The sequence below is a fragment of the Equus quagga genome, chromosome 4 (genome assembly GCF_021613505.1).
Source record: "Equus quagga isolate Etosha38 chromosome 4, UCLA_HA_Equagga_1.0, whole genome shotgun sequence".
NCBI classification, from domain to species: Eukaryota; Metazoa; Chordata; class Mammalia; order Perissodactyla; family Equidae; genus Equus; species Equus quagga.
This window is the reverse complement of record NC_060270.1, coordinates 51,558,750-51,579,925: the sequence shown is the minus strand read 5'-3', so window position 1 is coordinate 51,579,925 and position 21,176 is coordinate 51,558,750. Positions and strand designations below refer to the sequence as shown.

Genomic DNA, 21,176 nt, shown 5'->3' with positions numbered 1-21,176 from the left:
TCTCCTCCAATCTTTACAAAAGTATCTTGTGGTGGATACATTAAGATGATGCAAATATCCTATTTCTCATCATACTTTTGGTCACTAATTTTAACATCCATTGATTCTTTTCTACAGATCAGTTAATAGTATTATATTAATGTTAGTTTCCTGCTTTTGATAATTGTGCATCAGTATAAGTAAGATGTCAACCTTTGGGGAAGCTCCGTGAAGGATATATGGGAAGTCTGTACTTCTTTCAACTTCTTTGTAAGTCTAAAATTATTTCAAAATTAAAATTTAAAAAATTAAAATATTTTTAAAGTAAATAAAAAGCCCATAACCCTTTCTGATATTTGAATGGCCCTTTATAAAAGAAGCCTAAGAGATAGGGAAGTTTTTGGAATGCACGCTTGGCACAGGAAATAGATGCCAGGCATTTCAGTGATTTGCCCAAGACCACCTTTATGGAGCCATGTGTTCTGTTAGATCCCATTTCCTCACTACAGTCTCTTCATTCTCATAACTATCTTACAAAGAAGATGGAGAAGCATTAACTATTCCCATTTTATAGACTTGGACACAGAATTCCAGCAAGAGTAAAAGATGTGCCATTTAGTGAGTAGGGGAGTTAGAACTCAAGTTCAAGTCTTCTCACTCTTCATCCAGTTTCCTTTTCATTCACATTCCATAAGTGTAGCTATTTCTCCTTTTCATTTGATCATGATTTGTTTAGAATCTTCTGTTCAAGACACTGTGTTGAGCACTATGCATACAAAAATGAAAATGACTTTTTTGGGGACTTTCAACACGTAAGTTTTGAAAGAGAAATAGAAGTTAGCCAGGTGAAAAGGGCGAGGAATATCGTTCTAAGCAGGGATGGTGGTAGCTCAGCCTCTGTGCATGGCAGCAAGAGTACATCAGAATTGGCTTTGAAGCCCAGCATCCTCCCCATCCCTTTTATTACTTTTCTGTAAACATTTAGTATCATCTTCAGTGAAAGGCGACCTACAAACTGTTTAAAAGTAAACTTTATTTTCTTCACATTAACTTTGCTTTGGGGATTGTTTTAGAATCTACTTACATTTTGCTTCACTGGGAAACTTAAATTAGTCTTGTTGCCCTTGTATCTCTGGTCCAGCTGCCTGGCCTAATCAATTCCTGTGTGTGGTGCCGTCCATCAGATCTTACCAAAGTTAAAATGGTTCTGGTAGGAGAAGGATCAGCTGTCAGCTGGATAACTAATGTCAAGAGAACATGTGCCTGCTTGGCTTTGGAACTCTGAGTATCACACACAGTTCTGGCAACAGGGTGGCAGAAGGCAACAGACCAGAGAATAAGTGTGGCCTCCAATATTCTCACACTATGTCCCTGGGTTGAACATACTGCCTCAGCTTAAATTCATGAGCTGGTAGCCTGGCTCCAAATCACATGCACGCACGTGTGTATGTATGGTCTTGACTGCTTTACAACCCTTAACCTGCTTAAACCCTATGGATTATTTAAATGAAACATCTCTTCTGAGTTTATCGAATGTGGCCAAAGATTACATGGGTCAAATTATCTGAGTTTGCCTTTCCTTCACTGGTTTCACGCATATGTTCAGGTTAGCCTGTGAGGGGGATAAACTCAACATTAGGGGATTGAAGGCATTAACGTTTAAGATTCATTCATCCTAACTCTGCAAATAACAGTGTAGCCAAGCTCAGGGAGAGTACGACCAGATGATCATTCTTTGCAGGGTGAGTAGTCTTGGATCTTTCGCTTCGGAGTACCATTGTTTTGGTGGCAAATGGAATATATAAATCCATATTTGAGCAAGATTTAATACTAGTACTAAGCTGCTCCTGATGCACAATTAGGGCAAATGAACTCTTTGCTTGTACAAGAGCCCTCTTCAACCTGACCTGGAGGGGCAGAAAATAATGTCTTTTATATAGTTTACTCAGTGTGATCTTATGTTCTGAGCCTGCCTTCAGACACTCAAATAACAGACTTTTGGGATCATAGGTTTTGTTATAAGTTTATCCATTGCAAGACTAGCCACTGAGTTGCAACAGCTTTGAGACCTGGAGAGTCCAAATGACAAGCTAAAAGTTCAGTGATGGCAATTTTAGTTTGTTAACCCATTCATTGGCCCCAGGTTAAAATCTTCATGGGCCTCTACTTTGTGGATGAGGAATTTGCACAGATTCTCTCATTAATAAAATGACATTCCCAATAGTATTAGTTTCCAATTGTATCATCTATTGTATTAGTGTGAAAACTTTAAGCCATGTTAGCCTTACAGACTTGATTGATGTGGTAGGATGGAGGAGTGGTGAGCAATAGCTTTGTTATCTGACTTATGTTATGTCTTTAAATAGTGTGCTAGTGGGGGCTGGCGTGGCGGCCCAGTGCTTAAGTTCATGCGTTCGGCTTCAGCGACCTGGGGTTCACCAGCTTGGATCTGGGGCAGGCGTCCCACACATAAAATAGAGGAAGATGGGCACAGATATTACCTCAGGGCCAATCTTCCTCAGCAAACAGAGGAGGATGGGTGGTGGATATTAGCTCAGAGCGAATCTTCTTCAAAAAAACTAATAATAATAATTTAAAAAAATTGTGCGGTCTTTCAACCAAAATTACTCATTCAACATTAACCCTCTAACACTTGTATATTCTACTGATGTCCTAATTTCATAAGACATTAGAGTGATTTCTGTTGCATAGATGATAGCTCTCATTGCTTATAAAATGTGCTTCAACGCACTCAATAATGTCTTCTTCCAACTTATATTGCATTGATTACATCTGGCAGCCCCATATGGTGAAACTTAGTTACGACCCTTCCAATTAAATTACACTTGGAAACCCATTTCTGGGGTGCAGCTCAGCAATCTCCTAAATTTCTCAGTGACATTCAGAACCTGAAATAATTTTGAGAGAATAAATTTGCAATACAAATGGGAGCAGAGGAGAAAGTCTTCAATCGTTATTAATTTAGTTTTCAAAATTCATTATTTGTACAGTTTACTTTCCAAGCTAATTCTAACCAAAGATGAGTAACACTGCTTTGGCAAGAATATGTGCATGAGATATTCCCATATGTTTAAGCAGCAATACCAAGTAGAGTGCTTGTATGCAAGTAGAATGCAGTGAAAAATGTTCTTAAGGTAGGTTCTCTAGTACCTGCTCCCAGCCTTGTTCTCAGCTAGTGACCTTGCATCCTATTTCATGGAGAAAAGGGAATCCATCAAAAAACTTCCACAGCCTTCCATTCCACAGGTCCCCACCTAAGATCATCTGTCCCCATATACTTTGCTGTTTCTCCTGTTTCTGTGGATGAATTGTCTGTGATTCTATCTTAGGCCACCTCCGACCCATGCATAGGTTCTCATCTACCCTCCTCACAACACCACTCCTGAATCCTCAGTTCCCCCACTCTGCTGGCACATCATTGCTAGGAAACAAACATCCTGTTTTTTCTCCTACCTTAAACGAACAAGCAAACAAAGAAAACACTCTTAACTGCCCGCTTCTCCATCCAGCTACTGCTCGATTTCTCTTCTTCCAAAGAACTGTCTTTGCTCGGTCTCTAAATCCCCTCTTCCCATTCTTCCCTAACTTACTCTGATCAGGCTCCCCCACTCTCCTCCTCACCCTCTCCATTCTGTTTGCAGGGGCTTCTTGCTGATCTTTGGACCAAACAGAAACACTCCTTCCTCAGGTGTTTGCTCCAGCTGATCCCTGGCCTCTGACCCCAGTTCTCAGTAGCTGGCTTCTTCCTTGAAGCCTTTGTTCGAAAATCATCTATTCAGTAAAGGCCTCCTAATCATTTTATTCAAAATTGCAATCCTCCTCTCACCCCTTCACTCTCTTACCCCCTTTCGCTGAGGTTTTTTTTTTCCAGGGTATTTATCACATTCTAAAATACTGTGTAATGTATTTTATTTTCTAAATGAACTCCATCACAGGGTTTTTTGAGGATTTGAGTGTTTTACAGGCAGGGTTGGTATAGTCTCCTCCACAAACAAATTCAATGGCCCATGATAGGGTGGGGCTGTGGAGGAAGCGACCTGGGCTTTGGAGCCAAATCTGACTGTCTGCTCACTATACACACTGTGTGGTCTTAGGCTGTCCACCCTCTCCCAGTCTCAGTCTGCTCCTCTGTAAGTGGAGATAATGTCCCTAAATCATTCACTCAGCCGATATGAGGGCAGTCTTAGGGCCAGTGGGCAAGGCCCAGGTGGGCCTGAGTGAGACTCATGTGATTTCTGCCCTCATGGAGCTTGTAGTCTAGGGAGGAGGAAGCTATCCAACAATAGTCCTAGAAACAAATATAAACATCACAACCACATATTGTAAAGGAATAAATGAGCTTGTAAAGTGCCTTGTTGGAAATCAGCACTCCCTCCCCATTTCCTCTCACACCACCACTGCCTTGTTTTCACCTTCCTTTTACTGACAGGCGTATCCTAGTTGGTATTGTACTAACTTGGTTTTCACACTTGATTGCATCTGACCATTACCTGAAATATCCCTTAAAAATACAGGCAGCTGAGGCCCATGTCTAGAATTTCTGATTCAAGTGGTTGGTGTTATGGCCCTCCCCGCCCCCAACATTTTCACCACCTCCTAGAAAGTTCTGATGCAGAAGTCTCCAGACCACACACTGAGAAGTGCTGATTTAGAGAAATAGTTTTATTGTCTCCCTTTTTATTAATAGATTATGAAAACATTTTAAACATCACGTCATTCTGAATAAATTATGCTCTCCCAGAAGCCATTTAGCTAGGACTTTTGCCTCATATCAATGGTATTAATGATCCTTAGAGGCTACAGAAGCACTATCTAATCATACTAGAATCTCAGTCTTAAAATAACTCACCCCCCTGAGGACACCTTTTGTTGCCTAGTAGCTTTATTGCAAAAAAACATTTGAAGAGTTTTAAAACGCCGTCCACTTCCAAGGCTAAAAAGTGAGGAACAGCAAAGCGAGCCACAACCAAAGAGAAAATTGACCACAGAGAGCCGTCCTGCCGCAGGCACTGGGGAGAGCCATCAACAGATGGTGCTGACCGCTGCCATTATTAAGCCACGCACTTTCAAATGTGAACTAATTTCACTCCGTTTACATAACTACACTAAGGCAAGTCATTTTAAATTATGACATGTGGCCATGTTCTGCAATAAGGTCATAAACCCACAAAACTGTTCCTTAGTAAGTGATCATAAGGTAAGTTAGATATTACTTCAATTCAGAATTAATGAAGGCTGAAAATCTGACATGGGTTGAAAATAAAAGTACACCAATCACACTTTATTCTTTGTCTTTTAAACTACAGTGATGTGATAGTTAGCTGTGTCCAAGGAGCAATTTGTTTTTCTGTAGGTTTGAGTTTTCTAGACGATTGAAATGTATTCTGGTAGATATCCCAGTGTTTTGTTTCAGATGGCTTATGGTAGTTTATCTAACATATATTACATGCATCGCTCCCGAATCTACTGAGCAGAGTAAAGTAATATTTTTTAAGTGGCTCAAGGGCATCATCATGAATATCCAACACTGGGCGCTGCAGTGATCCTCTGATCCTCACGGGAAATGTGCCCCTGGTAATGGTCCTAGACTTTAAGGCCGTATGTCAGATCTGCACAGTTTTCCATTTGCTGTAAACCAACGTTTTTTTGTGGCATCTTCCTAAAGTCAGTGTGGTCATCTCCAGGAACCCCTTTCCCTAATTTTTTTGTTGTTGTTGCCTTTAAATGCTAAAGATGGGAAACCAAAATGGAACAAGCATCTATGCTAGGATCATACCTAAAATAAAGGTGAACACTCTGGAGTGGGGACCAAGGAGGCCCTCTGAGTTAAGGATACAAGCTTCAATATAAAATGCATATCCTTATGGATTTTTATTTTTGACTATTTAAAAACCTGAAAGATTTTGCTTGTTCTGGTTTTTCACTTGCATTCTGAGTAAGAGAATCATCTTATATTGTGAGCTTTGCGTAAGCGAGACAGAAGCATAGCACCTGTCCCAGAGATTAAAGGTGTCTTCTCTAACTTCTAAGAGGTTACTGCTTTTTGCCCTCATCCATTTTTTTCCACAAGTCAAAGGGCCTTAGGGTCATTCTCTAATAATAAGAGTTAAGCCCTTAATATTACTTTCATCATCTGATAAGTGACTAATAGTACCTCAGAGCAGGTTTATTTTTATTAATAATTATCAAAAAATTTGACCATATTTTTATGTGTTTAAGAGCTATTTTAATTCCTTTTTGGTGAAAAGTCTATTCATATCCTCTGCCTGTTTTCCAATAGGATTTTGTTGGTTTTATTGCTTTATAGAGGTCCTGTATAGAGTAGGGAAATTATCCTTTTATCTGTAATTTAAGATTTTTCAGCTTGTCGCTTGTCTTTGACTTTACTTATAAGGTTTTTGCTGTGTAGATTTTTTATGTTTTGTGTGGTCACATTTATTAATCTATTCTTTAATGGCTTTTGGGTCTTTGTCATACTTAGGCCTTCTCCAATTCAACGCTATATGTGCATGTGTGTTTGTGTATATATAAAAATAACACGTATAAAAATATATATATACTACGTGTACATATATGTGGTGTATATGTACATATGTGTATACATATATACACCACATATATGTTTGTATGTATGAAAAATATATGGAAATATGTATATATGTATATTTACATATGAATATGTTTTTAAATTCCCGTGATTTCTCCCTGGAATTTTAAAGTTTCATTTTTCACTTTAAAAGTTTGCTTCATCTGGAATTTATTTTGATTTAAAGTACAAAGTATCCGTCTTCTTTATTTCTTAATACATGGGTATTCTGTTCTCCCAACGCCAGTTTTGACTTACTTAATAATCTCTCTTACCCCACTGATTTGACATGCCAAATTTTATCAAATAATTAAATTAATTTCACATCACCCTAATCTAATTATTATAGCTTTTTAATGCATTTTAATATCTCATGACTGTTCTTTTTTCCTCAGAATTTTCCTTGCTATTTTTGCTTAATTTTTTTACATGAACTTTAGAATTAGCTTGTTTAATATTTAAAGGTTGCTATTTTTATTGAAATTGCATTAAATATGTAGAGTAATATAGGAAAAACTGACATCTTTGTGATATTGAATATTCCTAAGAATAAAGTATCAATTTCCATTATCCTAGTCTTTTTCCCCAGTTGTCTCATAATACGATCAGGGATTTTTAGTTAGTTTCTTTCAACCAGCATCCAAATAAAGTCCAGACATTGCAATTTGTTGATATGTCTCTCATAGCTCTTTTAAACCATCTGTCTCCCTGCTCCCTGACTCTCACTGCCCTTTATTCCTGCAATTTACTTGTTATAACTGAATTAGTTGCCCTGTGGAGTTCCCCACCATCTGGATCTTGCTGATTGTACCCCCATGGTGTTGTTTAACATGTTCATCTGTCCTTATTTTAAGAAGACTACTTACTACCTAGGAGATGAAGTAGTCTAGTCTTTTTGGTGTCTATTCCTCAGCAGCACTTCAATGTTTCTTTCACATAGATCTTTCTTATTTCTTTCTAAGCGTATTCCTAGTGATACTGGCTCAAGACAAGGTTGACGTAAGGGAAGCCATATTATAGAAAAGAGACCATATTGTAACTTTAAATGTCCTCTGATTAACTAGCCTAGACAAGCTCTGTACATATTACAGCCCCTCCCAGCTGCAATAAGATGATAACTTTGTTCTTTTGAGTTCTCTAGGAATGTTAAGGCCCACTGGGCAGAGAGCCTGTGCTGACAGCCATCATCCATGACAACTGAAAGATCATGGTATAGGGCATTGCTCCATTCTCTGATGCATGTCCAGTAAAACAAAGGACTATCAGGAACTGGGACCAGATGTCTGCCCCACCCAGAGACCAGCCACCTCCCCGACCTGGAGACCAGCCCCGTATATAACTGACCTGTAGTCTTTGTTCTGTAAGATGGTTCTTTTGGACATTAGTCGGCCATCTCCCCTCTTGCTAGCAAGCTGTAATGAAGAAACCCTTTCTCTCCTCCACCTTGCCTCCTGACTATTGGCACGTCTTGTGGCAAGCAGAGGACCCGCCTTGGGCAGTAACACTAGGGTTTATAATGATATAACCTCTGTGGAGGGCAGTTTGGCAACATTTATCAAAATTACAAGTGTCTTTTGACCTAACAATTTAACTTCTAGGAATTTATCCTGCAGAGATAATTGCACACCTGTGAAATAATGTATTTCTGAAATTATCCATTGCCTCATTATTTGTAATAGCAAAAGATTGCAATAATCTAAATTCCCATTGGTAGGAGACTAATTAGGTAAATTATAGTATATCCATAGAGTGAAATGCTGTGAAGCTGATTAAAAAAAAAAGAAATGAAGAAGCTCTTTACATAATGATAGGAAATAGTTTCCAAGATATATTGCTAACTGAAAAATTGAGGTTGCAAAACAGTGTATAAGATGTATATTATGTTATTATTTCTGTAAGAAAAGGGGTAATGCAGATATTGTGTATACATAAGATATCTCTAGAAGATATCATTGGTTGGTTCCACCAAGAAAAACTTGACTGACTAGGGAATAAAATATAGAGAATCTTCACTATATACGTTTTCATACCTTTTGAATTTTGTACTCTGAGCATTTCACCTATTCAAACACACACACACACACACACACAAATTTAAGCAGAGTCAGTCTTGTAGAGGCAATTCCTGCAATCAATGTGAGAATTGGACCATGTGACCTCTGAGTCACATCCAACGGGAGGCGACATGACATAGTAAAAATAGTATGGGATTTGAAGCCTTCAGACCAAAGTTCAGATCCCCTTTCCACTCCTTAGTAAACTGAACATAATAAAAAGATCTTAAACCTATTAAGTTTCAGTTCCTTAATCTACAAAACGGGGTTACCTTTACAAACCTTCTGACTCATTATGAGGATTAGCAATAATTTGAATTATATCGAGACGTCTGGTCTATTATATTATTATTTCAGCTCTAGAAGTCCATGAATTAATTAGTCCTTGGGGAGAAAATTGAGGTCAAAGGATGTACAGTATGGGACGAATTTCTCTTTTCATTTTGAGACTTAGATATTCGTATCATATTCTTGAATTTTATTAACAATTCCCTGGTCTTCAAGTCCCAGCCACTCACAGGTAAACTTCAAACAACACTAGCAATGAGAAAACACGGCAGCATAGCCCAGCCTGTTTGGGAGCCTCTCTTGCACTTGTCTCCAGTTGAGCTCTGACTCTCATTGTTTTTCTTATTGGGACCATGAAACTGTATGTTTAAAATGTAGATCTATAGATCTGCTACAGTGTAAAATCTGTGAGGCTCAGGGCTAGCTGTTGCCCATCATTGAGGCATTCTTTGCAGGGCCCATTATCTGTATTTTTTCAAAAGTCAAGTTGAGAGCACTGTTTCGTTTTATTCTAATTTGCTTTTAGACGAGTCTCATCTGCATGATAGGCTCGGACACGTCTTGGAGTCGTAAGAATATTCTCTGAAATTTCTCTGACCCAGCTAGCTTCAACTTTCGATAATGCTTGAGACGTGGAAGAAGCAGCAGCCCACAAGTTAACAGAAGGAGCAGCCGACATCTTTGCCTGCGTTTCACCAGGGCTCCTCTGAGCCTCTGCAGTGGGTAACTAAGCAGGAGGGAGAGTGATGGTGTGCGGGACAGTGAGACTGGTGTTCACGATACAAGATCTATAAAGTATCCCTCCCGTTTGACCTGTCCAGCAGTGAAAACAGCCTTGTGGTGCTATGCAAGGAGCTTGATAAGGGACAATTTCCTGTCACTGAGGACTGTTAAACTCAGAGGAGTTTCAGGAGAAAATAATTAACTTCATTTCTCTCCAGATCTCTGAAAATAAGAGTGGTTGATTACTATTTGGTTGGTTTAACTCTGCCTTGTGGGGAAGAAGTACACTGTCTCCCCTAACTTTTTTCCCCTCTCCAACGTGAACATTGACTGATTTCCTTGACTCATCTTTCTATATACTTTCTAAAGTGGTTACTATATTGTAAATGTGGTTCTGAAAATTACAGGGAAATGTACCCAGAATACTTTCCCAGAGCCTTTTTATATCTACGTATGTTTTACTTGTTTGCCCACACTCTGCAATAAAAATTACAAGTTGCCTTTTCAGTCAATCACAATGATGAACAGGAAGAGGAACTCAAAGTTTCTTCTAGAAATCCCCCATTACAATATGTGTGGCAGGTGTATAAACAGAGTTCACAGATGGATATTTTCAGATGGTGTTAATATAACGTTAGTCAATATCGGGGAAATAGTGTATTTAAGTTTATGGGAGTGTTAAAAAACAAAGCAGTAAAATTATTTTTTGATGCCTTCCTTCTCACTTTCACTTTCCCCACAGTCTGTGGTCCTGCAAAAGGCTGTTTAAAAATTACTGTATATAACAGTTTCCCCAGGGTACAGTATGTGTGAGCCATGAGGATTTCATGATTTTTATTTTAAAGAAAGAGCCACCTAATTTAGATTGGTGTTTTCTGTCAATTAGAAAGTTCCTTTTGTTAGTTTCTAGCATTTCTAGCACAAGGTGAAGAGAGAAAGAATTCTAAGAGGAATTCTTTTCCAGATTTATAAACTACTATGCATTTTTAAAATATGATATATTATGACTTTTCAAAACATTGAAACAAGTACATTAAATATAAAGTAGCAAAACAGCATATGAAAGTTCTAATCTCCAGCCTGGCACCCAGTAAATGCTCAGTGAGTGGTAGGTCGAAGCATACAAAGTTGCCACTATTTGACCACTTGACTTACAGAAATGACAGTTTCACAAGATTCAATCTAATATTAATATCCTTCCTTATTCACCTTGGTGTCAGAATCTCATGGACCTAAGCCATCTCACTAAAAGAGCACTCGGATCTCAGGACTATTATGGTTATTAGCCAAGATAAGGAAATAGCTTTGTGTGGGCTCCACAGACACTGCGGCCGAGTGAACCTGTGCGCGTCGCTCAGGAGACTTCAGGGAGTCCTCAGGTCCTCACACATGATCTTAGAGAATAAGGCAAGAGGGTCAAGCCAAAGGAGAAAAATAACAGCAGCTGTGAGGGCTGCAGTGGCGTGGGAGAGACAGAGAATCCAAAGAAGAAAGAAAGACAAGACAGAAACCCTGCAAATATGACCCGATTAGAACTTACTGTAAATCCAGGCGTCTGGGATAGCTTGGTGGGTATGGCCAACAGCCCTACCACCCACTGAACTCTAGTAGGACATCATCACGTTACAGTAGTGTATTTACAGGTCTCACTGTGCTTATTAGGACAAGTTTCAAACTGGCTGTGAGTGCTCTGAGAGTCTGCCTGTGAGAATTTTTTCTTTAGGTTTGTGCCCTAAATAACTTCACTGAAGATTTTACCTCATTTCCCAGCCCTTCGGGAAATACTCAAGAGTTAGTGAGTGACTGGCGGGTGAGTGGGGCTACTGCTCCCTCCATCAGTCAAATAATTGAGAAGCACCCTTACCTCGGGGTATTTTTACAATTTTCAGGGACACAGCCAACTTTTAAAAACTTTATTCCACAAGCAACATTTTAATATTGAAAAAGTAGAAAATCCAATATTTTTAAGTTCTAAATAAAAAACTGGATACTTCTTTGAACAACGTAGACCTAATACATGAAAGGAAAACCCCACAAACGTGTATCCCTTGTGTCATATTGTTCCCTCTGTATTCTTAGCACCTAGCACAGGGCCTGGCATGTAGTTGTCAAGGACAAGCCTTTATCGAATGAATGAATGGGTGAGTGACTGAATGAAATTCTAGGTATTGCATTCACATTTAAAGTTTATTTTTTTAGCCTCTGTAGTAACTCATTAAACATCGTTTGTGTATAAGCAGTTGTTCAGTACAAATGACTCAGTTTCCTCACCTATAAAATGAAGGGCTGGCCAAGGTGTTTCCATCCAGAACATTCTACAGTCTTGTAAACAGCTAAAACCACAGGCTGGGGAAGAGAGCAATCCGTAGGGATTTCTTAAAACATTAATGGGTAAACTAAGACCATTAATGCCTGGCTTAGTTCCAAAATGGCCTTGGGCCACACATGACCTTGATTGATAATGACTTTTTAACCACCTCTCTGAAACTACTCACTGCATTTTGCCTTAGGGCTTGTGTGTCACTTGTTTGGCAATCCTGACAGTATTCCACGGGAAGTTATTCATTGGCAAGTACAAAGTCTCCCCAGCTGTGCCAAACAAAATTATTCATTACCATTTTATGGAAAGCCCAAATCACATTTTCAGGAGGGCTGGGGACTGCCAGCTTGCTGGTTCTTGTTGGCATTGACTTTATTTTCCCCAGTAGTCATCTGCTTTAACCAAAAGCCTTTGGAACTCTAAATGCTGCCTCGTTACCAGTTGAGATCTCCTGAAGAAAGGGAGTATGTTTTTAAATAAAACATCTTACGCAAGGAGACATGTTTTGCGGAGTTCATTGTACTAATTTTTCTGTTTTTGTTTTACACATGTATTATGGGCTATTTGGTTAAGAACCAATGTTATGAAGAGTACATCTGTTTACCCTGCTTCTAGCTCTGCACTTTTCAATATGGTAGCTACGAGCCACATGTGGCTATTTAAATTAATTAAAATTATTTAAAATTAAAATTCTTGTTCCTCAGTTGCACTAGCCAGATTACAAGTACCCAATAGCCACAAGTGGCAAATGGCTGCCTGGTTGGGCAAGCACACATATGTAATATTTCTCTCACCAGAGTTCTGTTGGACCACATTTTTCTAACTTTTTGAAAGACATAGAGTAATCGAGTATTTTGGCTTTTAATTTTAGAAAGTCTTTAAGGCCTAAGATGGGAAAGGGTATGACCAGACATTGATTTATTCAGCATCTATTTATTGAGTCCAAATAATTCCTAAGAGGTTATCTTCATTGTGAAATGTTCTTGATGGTTTATAGCCTCTACCTCCAATAGACAGTGGATGTTGTGGCCCCGGGGGGTTACTAGGAATACTCAAAAGCTCCTTAGAAGCCTTGGGTACTGCCAAAGAAAGGAAATCTTGTAAGTCACAGTTCATCTTCATTCCAGTTAGCCTTGTCTTGATGCTGGGGAATTCACACTTAATATATTCATACATACTAAAACATTTTAGAAATTCTGAGGAGTCTTAGTGCCATATCTTTTCTTGTTCTTTTCTCAGCATTTCCAGGACTGGTTAGTCCCTAAATGAGCAGGCCACCATAGACTCTTCCAGGCCTAACCTTCCTCTTGGATGCATGCAAAATACCCAAGAACTTTAGACCTGTGGCACAGCCAGCTGAGTGCTAGCTGCTATGTGATCAGTAATTCCAAACTAAATCATTTTTGGGTACCACTGGTACAGTACTAATTTAACCAATAATTAAGGAATATTCAGTAATTAAGAAAAGAATAATATTTCAATTTCCTCTTACTCTGATTATTGGCATATCCCATGAAGATAAATATTTTTTGAAAGAAAAATTTCTAACTTTAAGAATTTAAAAAATTAGTTAAAGGATAATTGTTATTTAAAAGGTCATAATCTTGACTCTCTTGCAAAATAAAATGAATGGATGTCAAAGATTTTATTTAGCTCATTAATTAATGAAAGAACAGTAAGATGTTAAAACCAATTCATGAGAGAATCCAAAAAGCAGATGAATATAAAAACCATCAGGAACACTGAAATACATGTGCTTAATAGATGCAAAACTGGTCAACATCCACAGGGCAAAAATCAATTGCATCCAACCATACATTATACTATGCATTTCCACGGACAAAAATCATTTGCGTCACTATCAATCATCTGCAATTTAGAGAGTTGTAAAATTGTTCCAAGACAATGAAGGGCCCAAAACCCATAGAGTCAGGTAACCTGGAAAGGTATGTTCTAGATAATGTATAGTTTTTCATCGAAGACATTCAGTAATCATCTTGGTCCATTTGCAAGTCTTTCATAATTTTTTCTGGTAAATTAAATATTTAATTTAAAGGTAACTCTCTTTATAGTTCTGCCCTTTGAAATACCTGGCCATTTTCTCCTTGTTTGAGAGAAACCTGATGAGGTTTCCTTTTGTCTTGATTCAATATAACAGGAAAAAGAAGATAAAGATGTATCTTATTCCAAAGTGTAAGAGAGAATGGAACAGATCACAGTGGGCTAGATAGCTGGGGGGAGAAGCAAAAAAGGAGAAAGAGATGAAAGGATTAAACCATTTATATCATAATTTCATAGATGTTGCAATTACAGAATTAAACCTTCTATGTTCCCTTATTTCCTTGGTTCTGACCCCTTGGTTTTAAGACACATCTCAATTTAATAACACCTTTTTGGGGAGAAAGAAAATTTTAAAAGGAAAAAGTGTACAGTTCTTTTAAAAAATAGCACAATGGAGTATATTTACTCAGTCCCCAGCATTTTTATGCCCTTAATAGCCAAAGTTTAACTCTAAGCCTTCTTGTCATTCTTCTGAGTCACTTTTGGCCATCATTTATCCTGCATATGACATGATACTTTTCATAATGCATTTTCCAATTGAAAATTTTTGACACCTTTGTGAATGAAAATCTTAAGGCATTTCAAAGAATACTAGTGTATTCTCTACACTTCCATTTGATTATTTGACTAATCTACCTCCACACTCTACTCTCCACACATTTATACAGCTAATTTCGGAAGTTATCAGGAAGCTTTTGAAACTTAGTACCTGAGTGGTAGTCCTTCACAAAGCCGGGTCATTCACCTCTCCTCACTTTGAGAACACCGTGACTTATTTTGAGAGATTTGGCAAATTCTTCTGCTTTTAATTGTGCTAATTGGCATCCAACAGGCAGTTCTTATCTACATATCCCAAGGACAAGAGATTTACCTACTTGCACAAATTTATCTACTTGCATGTATCTTCTAGTCTCAGATCCTTTGTAAAACATTTGGTTGTTTTTTGTACAAGAAAATCAGTTCATTTTTCCAGTGATGAATTCTTGCATCACTCACAGTAAATTTACATCCTCTTTTCTCTTCTCTTCTGCATACATGGTCTTCGTCCTTTTCAGTGCTGCCATCATAGTACAGTCCTATTGAGGACAATTCTGGATCCAAGTTTAAGCAAAAAACTCAACTCTGGGAAGCAGCATCAATGGAAATAAGTCAACTGAGGCAGCTAGGATAAAGAAGTAGCTGAAAGTTCACACTTGTCCAGGCTATGACACCTTACACTAGAAATGACAACAGGGTAACAACTTGCCTCTCTGAGGACTAGTTGCTTTCTTTGGACATTGATTATAAGATTTATTCCAATTTCAGAAATGTTAAAGTTAGCGGCAGGGAGGGACACCACGCATGTTACAATTGAGGAAAGTTGCTAAATTACAGATTGTTAAAATACAGATTGTTTCACAAGATAATGACTCTTTTTTTGTGTGCAACAGATTCTTTGACAATTTTCCCAGCTTCATTGCTGCTGATCTAGGTTAACCCTTTCTCTTAGTAAAGCAGGAAACAAAAGCCTGGAGACTTCCACCTGTTCCAAATTTCACCAAGTGAGCTAGTACTAACCAAAGTTAGAGCAATGGTTTCCAAACATGCAGTGCTAACCCATGAAAAAAAATGAGGAGTGAGACTTCCTGAATTCAAATATATATTTTAAAGGACTGTCTTATTTCCATGTTGAAATGTTCATTCTTTTATGTGGTCGATGTGTTCATTCTTTTATGTGATTGTAAGAGGCATTATTTTGTTAATTTTTTTTTTTTTTTGCCCTTATCCCAATGTATTTACTTGGTAAAATAAAAATTTAACAACTCTATATTGGTTCCCTCAATTAAAAAAATTACTAGTCCTTTACGTGCAAGAATCTGAGAACTAAAAGGCCAGAAGACTTCAAGACAGTTTTCTTTCGATTAGACGTTTCTCCTTAGTAATTTCCTATGGCTCTTTTTTGCTGGAGTAAGGATCTTCTTCAGCCATTTTTCTTACCTTCTAAAGAGTACCTTCCTTGTTTTCTCAACTCACAATTATGGAACCATTTTTTATTTAATTTCAAATAATTAGGTTATCAAAAAAAGCAACAAATTGCATTTATGAATAATCAATCTTTCTATAAATAAGATTAACTACTAATGAAGTTAAAAAAAAACTCTTTTTTATTGTGCTGGCTTTTAGTTCTGTGATCCCTCATTGCTCAATTATGAGAAGATTTTAGTTCCTGACCTGTTTTGATGAAGTGCTTCCTAAAGCAATCTACACACATACACACACCCACAACCTTCCCTACCTCTGGCAACAAGGAGGAGAAATGCAGAAGTTACTGGTAGTTTATTCAGAGCTCAAATGCTTCTGTCTTTTCTAGCATAACAGCACTATCAACTACTATTCTGGTACAGCAGCCCCTTGTTTTCATGAAAAGATATTTTATTCAAGAACTTGAAAATAATGAATCTACAAAGTAATGCTCCATGTGAGAGTAACTCATTTTGGAATGTATTGATTATGATGATTAATGGTGGGGCCCTGGCATACTGTAGACTAATGTTAATACAGTAACATTGGGTAGCACCTTTTGTGATTTTTCGAGGTGGTGTACTTGTTTGTTAATGCATCCCATGTCCAGCCATTGCATTATGCCAGCATTGGTGACAGTGCCACTTTGTCAGCCTGGAAAGATGGTTTCAGACTCAATAAGGAAACACTTTATCAAAGAGAATAAAAAATGGAAATGAGCTACTACCTGTGGGTTTAGATTAAATTAGCCTCAAGAATTTGGAAGCAGTAGCTACTCTTGCTGTTCTTTCTAATGAAGCATTGTGGGCCTTTACATCTCATGCTGTATTAATTCAACGCATATTTGGCACCTACTATGTGTAATGCATTAGATGCTTATTCTGATTATCCTAAGATATACAAAGATGAATGCACTTCCATTTGTACCTTCAAAAGGCCTGGGAAACGAGATGATGTATGTAGGGAATTATCTGTAATAGAAGGAAGCACTGGTATGTACTATTGGACAGGTAGAGATAAAATGTGCCAGGATTTCAGAGGAGGGGCAAATTGCTGTTTTAACTGAAGAAACAGGAGGATATTCATAAAGGAAATGAAAGTGGAGCAGAACCTTGAGGAATGGTTAGGATTTGAACATATGGAACCAGGTTGAAGTAGTTCCAGAAAAAGAACTACACAAGCCAGCAACAGGAAAGGGAAATTCTGGGATATGTATTGCAAAAGGGAGTCTGACTAGAATTACAGGGTTCATGAAGGAGAGTAGTAGGTAGAAAGTTATGCTGGATCACAGTGCAGTGGGTTATGGTCAAGACTAAGGATTTTCAGCTTTAGTCTACAGTCATGAGAGAAATCCTGAGGTTTTGTAAATACAGGGATATCTGTTCATAACAATACATCAAGACAATTCATCTGGAGGCTATGCAAATGTTGGATTGAAGAGGGCAGTAACCTGTGGTTCAGAGAATAGCTGAAAGCCATTGGTGGCGTCCTTGAGAATGCATTAAGAGGAAGAACTGCCATTAGGGCCATGGAAATGGCCATGGCGTGATGGACAGAAGTGTCAGGGATGCAGTATGGAATACGTGTTGACAGTTCACTCAACATAAGGGAAAAAGAGATGGAGAAGAGTCGAAGACTTTGATGTTTTAAGAAAAAAAAAAAGTAGATTTGATTGATAAGACAGAGTCCTGTCTGAGCCACGTTGAATTTGAAGTACTGGCAAGAGTCAAGGACTAGACATCCCAAGAACAATTTACAATGCACATCAGAAATTAAGATAAAAATAAAGCCAGAACTAGAATTTTACTTATTTGGGAATAATATGAATAAGGATAAAAGTTGAAGGATCTTTGTTTTAAGAGAAGTTCACCAGCAGGAGTGAGAAGAGCATTATGCAGAAGAGAAGAGGGCCAGGAACAGGTCTATGGAGAACACCTACACTGAGAAGGGAGAAGGGGAGAAGGAAATCATCTCCTCTCCCCCCCACCGACCCAAGAAACCCTCAGAAGGAGTAGTCAGAAGCAGCAGAGGTAAGGGGTCGGGTCCATGAGATCAGAAAGCCTGGACCAGTCTAGCAGAGGTCATTTGGCTTGCACACTGGAAAGCCGGAAAGATCACTTAATTATGGATAAAAATGTGTTTCCAGGGCAGAGTTCTTTAAATCTTTACTGAAGAGTTTCCTGATATGACCAGCTCCCACCATTCACCGCCACAGTACAGCTCCTAATTTCCTAGCAGAATATGTAAATCAGCGGCCTGCTGCTCACTTCCCTAGGAAGAGCCCTCTCTTACAAATATACGGGTATTCTTTCCAGGAGTCCTCTAGAAGCCTGAAGGTACATTAGTGGTTTTGACATCTCTTTCCTCTGGTAAGAGAGTGCTGCAGAGCTCCGAGCCCATCAAACACCGCTTCTTTCTGCATCTGGACCATCTGCTGTAGACCAGGGGTTCCTAACTTGAGGCTGGTAAATATCCTGGCCAGCGAATGTAATGTTCCGTTATCCATATGCATGCATTTCTGAAGAAATGATTTGTCCTCCTGATTCTTAAAAAGAATCTCTTTTCTTAAAAAGATAAGAACCACTGTAATAGAGCACTCTTGCACAATGATGTGAGTTCCTTGAGGACAAGAACCTGTCCTTATACATTTTGGTATCTTCATGGTACCTCTATCAATCTTGGCTGAATGAATAGCTAATGGTGCTACATTAGATGGGCCAACTGAAATGGTAAACCGCTCATTTGGGCTCTACAGCCTCTTGCTTGACTTAGCAAATACACAAACCTAGGAAACACATTTTCTAATGATAATGTCTTTTATTCGCATAACTTGTAGCTTAAAATGAGTGCTTCAAACACCTATGCTATCTCATTTGTTTCTTTAATAATTGTGCAGAGTAGGGATTAGTATCTTCATTTCATGAATGAAGAGGCAAAGACAGAGAGAATGCATGTGACTTACCAAAGGTCATACATCGTATGTTAGCTATTATTATCTCAGAGTACATTCATTTGTAAATAAAAATGCCTCTTGGACATAATAGACTTGGCCTTGTTTTCTGGAATGCTTATTGGTTGGTTTTTGTTTTATATGAATGAAATCTTTTTATTAACCTAAAATTTGATACGTTAAATGCAATGGTTTTCACATAGTTGTGTTGTTGAATGACAGCTACTACAATCATACAGTGACTTTAATTTCTTGGTATTATACTAGATAACATTAAATGAAAGTAAGAAGGCCCAGGTTTGGGTCTTTGCACGGTAAAAGTTAAGATGGCATGTCAGACAGCAGAATAGTGTTATGATTAAGAGTATGGGCTTTTGAATCTGACTTAAATTTCAAAGTTCTACCAAATAGTATTACATCTTAAACATTAAATGTCGGATATGTCTTAAGTTCTCTTTCAACTTATAAGAGAACCTGCTAAATTTCCGTCTGCATCTAGAGAGAGAGAAATCTCATCTGTTCTGCTTCCACCTTTCCTGGAGTTCTCTAGAGTGAAAAGGAAGAGAGAATGCCGTGGCAGCCTCCATCGATGGCTGAAGACAGCAACCTGGGAGGGCCGCTGTGGCCTGGGCACCTGGCTTCTGTCTCGAAGCTGCATGCATGACGGACGCTGTTCTGCAGCAGTGCACTTGGTCCCCACCAGCAGCTGTCCTTTGCCCCTCACAGCACGAGATGTGAGAAACCAAATTTACATACTGGCTGAGAACATCCCTTCTTAGACAAGGGGGAAGTTTTTAACCATTAATACAAAAGCAGGAGGTGGGGAGAGCTTGGGACTTCTCAGACGAAAAATTGATACTTCAGACTGAACGCTAAAATGTGAAGGACTTACAGAGTGACCAGGCAGTTCTCTGAAATTGGGATTAGAAATATTAAAGGACTGATTAGCACTGTCTGACTCAACAGCCTGTCAGAAACACACTGCTCTTACATTAAATGTGTACGCACTCTGTAAACTGAGCAATGGGGACTGTTAATGCTCTACACTAATTAAAATGCAACTTTCCAACTGTGTTTGCTCAATATCACTTTACATGTTGTTTTAATGATTTTTTTAAAAAGATCAAGAAGTAGTAAGCTACTTAGACAGTTTAGCTTTCAGATGGCTGCTGTGACAGACAAGGTATGAGAATACAAGGAAAGGGAATCCTGTGCCCAGTGTGTGCTGTCTGTGGGGAGACAGGGCTTCTGGCACACGGGTGTGCCGACAGGCGGAAACATTATTCAGAGATGTCTGGGCACTGACACTGCTTTATTTTCACAAGAAAACTTGTTCAGAACCAGATGGGCCCGATTTGGAGAAATATTCATTTAAGTAGAGTCACCAGTTTGTTGGTATAATCTGAAATGGTAACCTAAGCCTGAGCATAAAATGATGGTGTCCTGGGATGCTCCTCCCTGCCCAGAAATTGTCACTGGAACAGCCACCTCACAGGGAAGCAATGTGTAAGGGAAAACCACGCAAGGATGTGCTGAATCTGCTTTTTCTCTGGGTTACCACTTCCTGTGGGTTCTGCAGCCGGGGCTGGAAAAACTGGGGCTGGTGGCAGGTGTGTTTCTGATCTCCTCCCACCATTTGGTAACCGAGCTGCATGGTGCATTAATTTTATAAATTGTAGTAAGTGGGTAAGGCAGCATTTTCAAATGCCTAACTTCACTAGTTCATCTTAAAACCCTATAAATATCTTTTGATTTTCCTTATGATTGTCCTGGACCTAAGTAGTTTAGTGTAAGCTAGAGTAAATTGTTTCAAAATCATGACCAAAATATATATGGTGAGGCTATGAAAAATTGATAAATTAGCCTCAACAAACATGTCCCATAATTACTTCTGTATGTACCTATATACATCCTCTTAACACGATGAAGGCGGGGACCAGGGATATCTTGTTCCTGGGAGTATCCTCAGAGTTTAACAATGCTATTTGTTCATTTGACTATTAATTGACTTTTTAAAACTAGGAGCTTCCAAGATATCCTTTAATGGGGCTTTTGTTATAGAGACATTAACACTGGATGTGTTTAACAACTTTTGGTTTACTTTCTTGCCAAGAAAGAATTCTTATTATTCTTTTCTACCTTTCACTCCATTTCTCTGAGATAATTAATAATTAATATGTAAATTATTGTTTT

General features: G+C 38.5%; 1 protein-coding gene across 1 annotated transcript in view; it reads left to right on the top strand.

Moving 5' to 3' along the window:
• Nucleotides 1–21,176, top strand: part of SERPINI1 (serpin family I member 1) — a 79,194-nt gene that overhangs the window by 30,969 nt on the left and 27,049 nt on the right. The window lies entirely within an intron of this gene.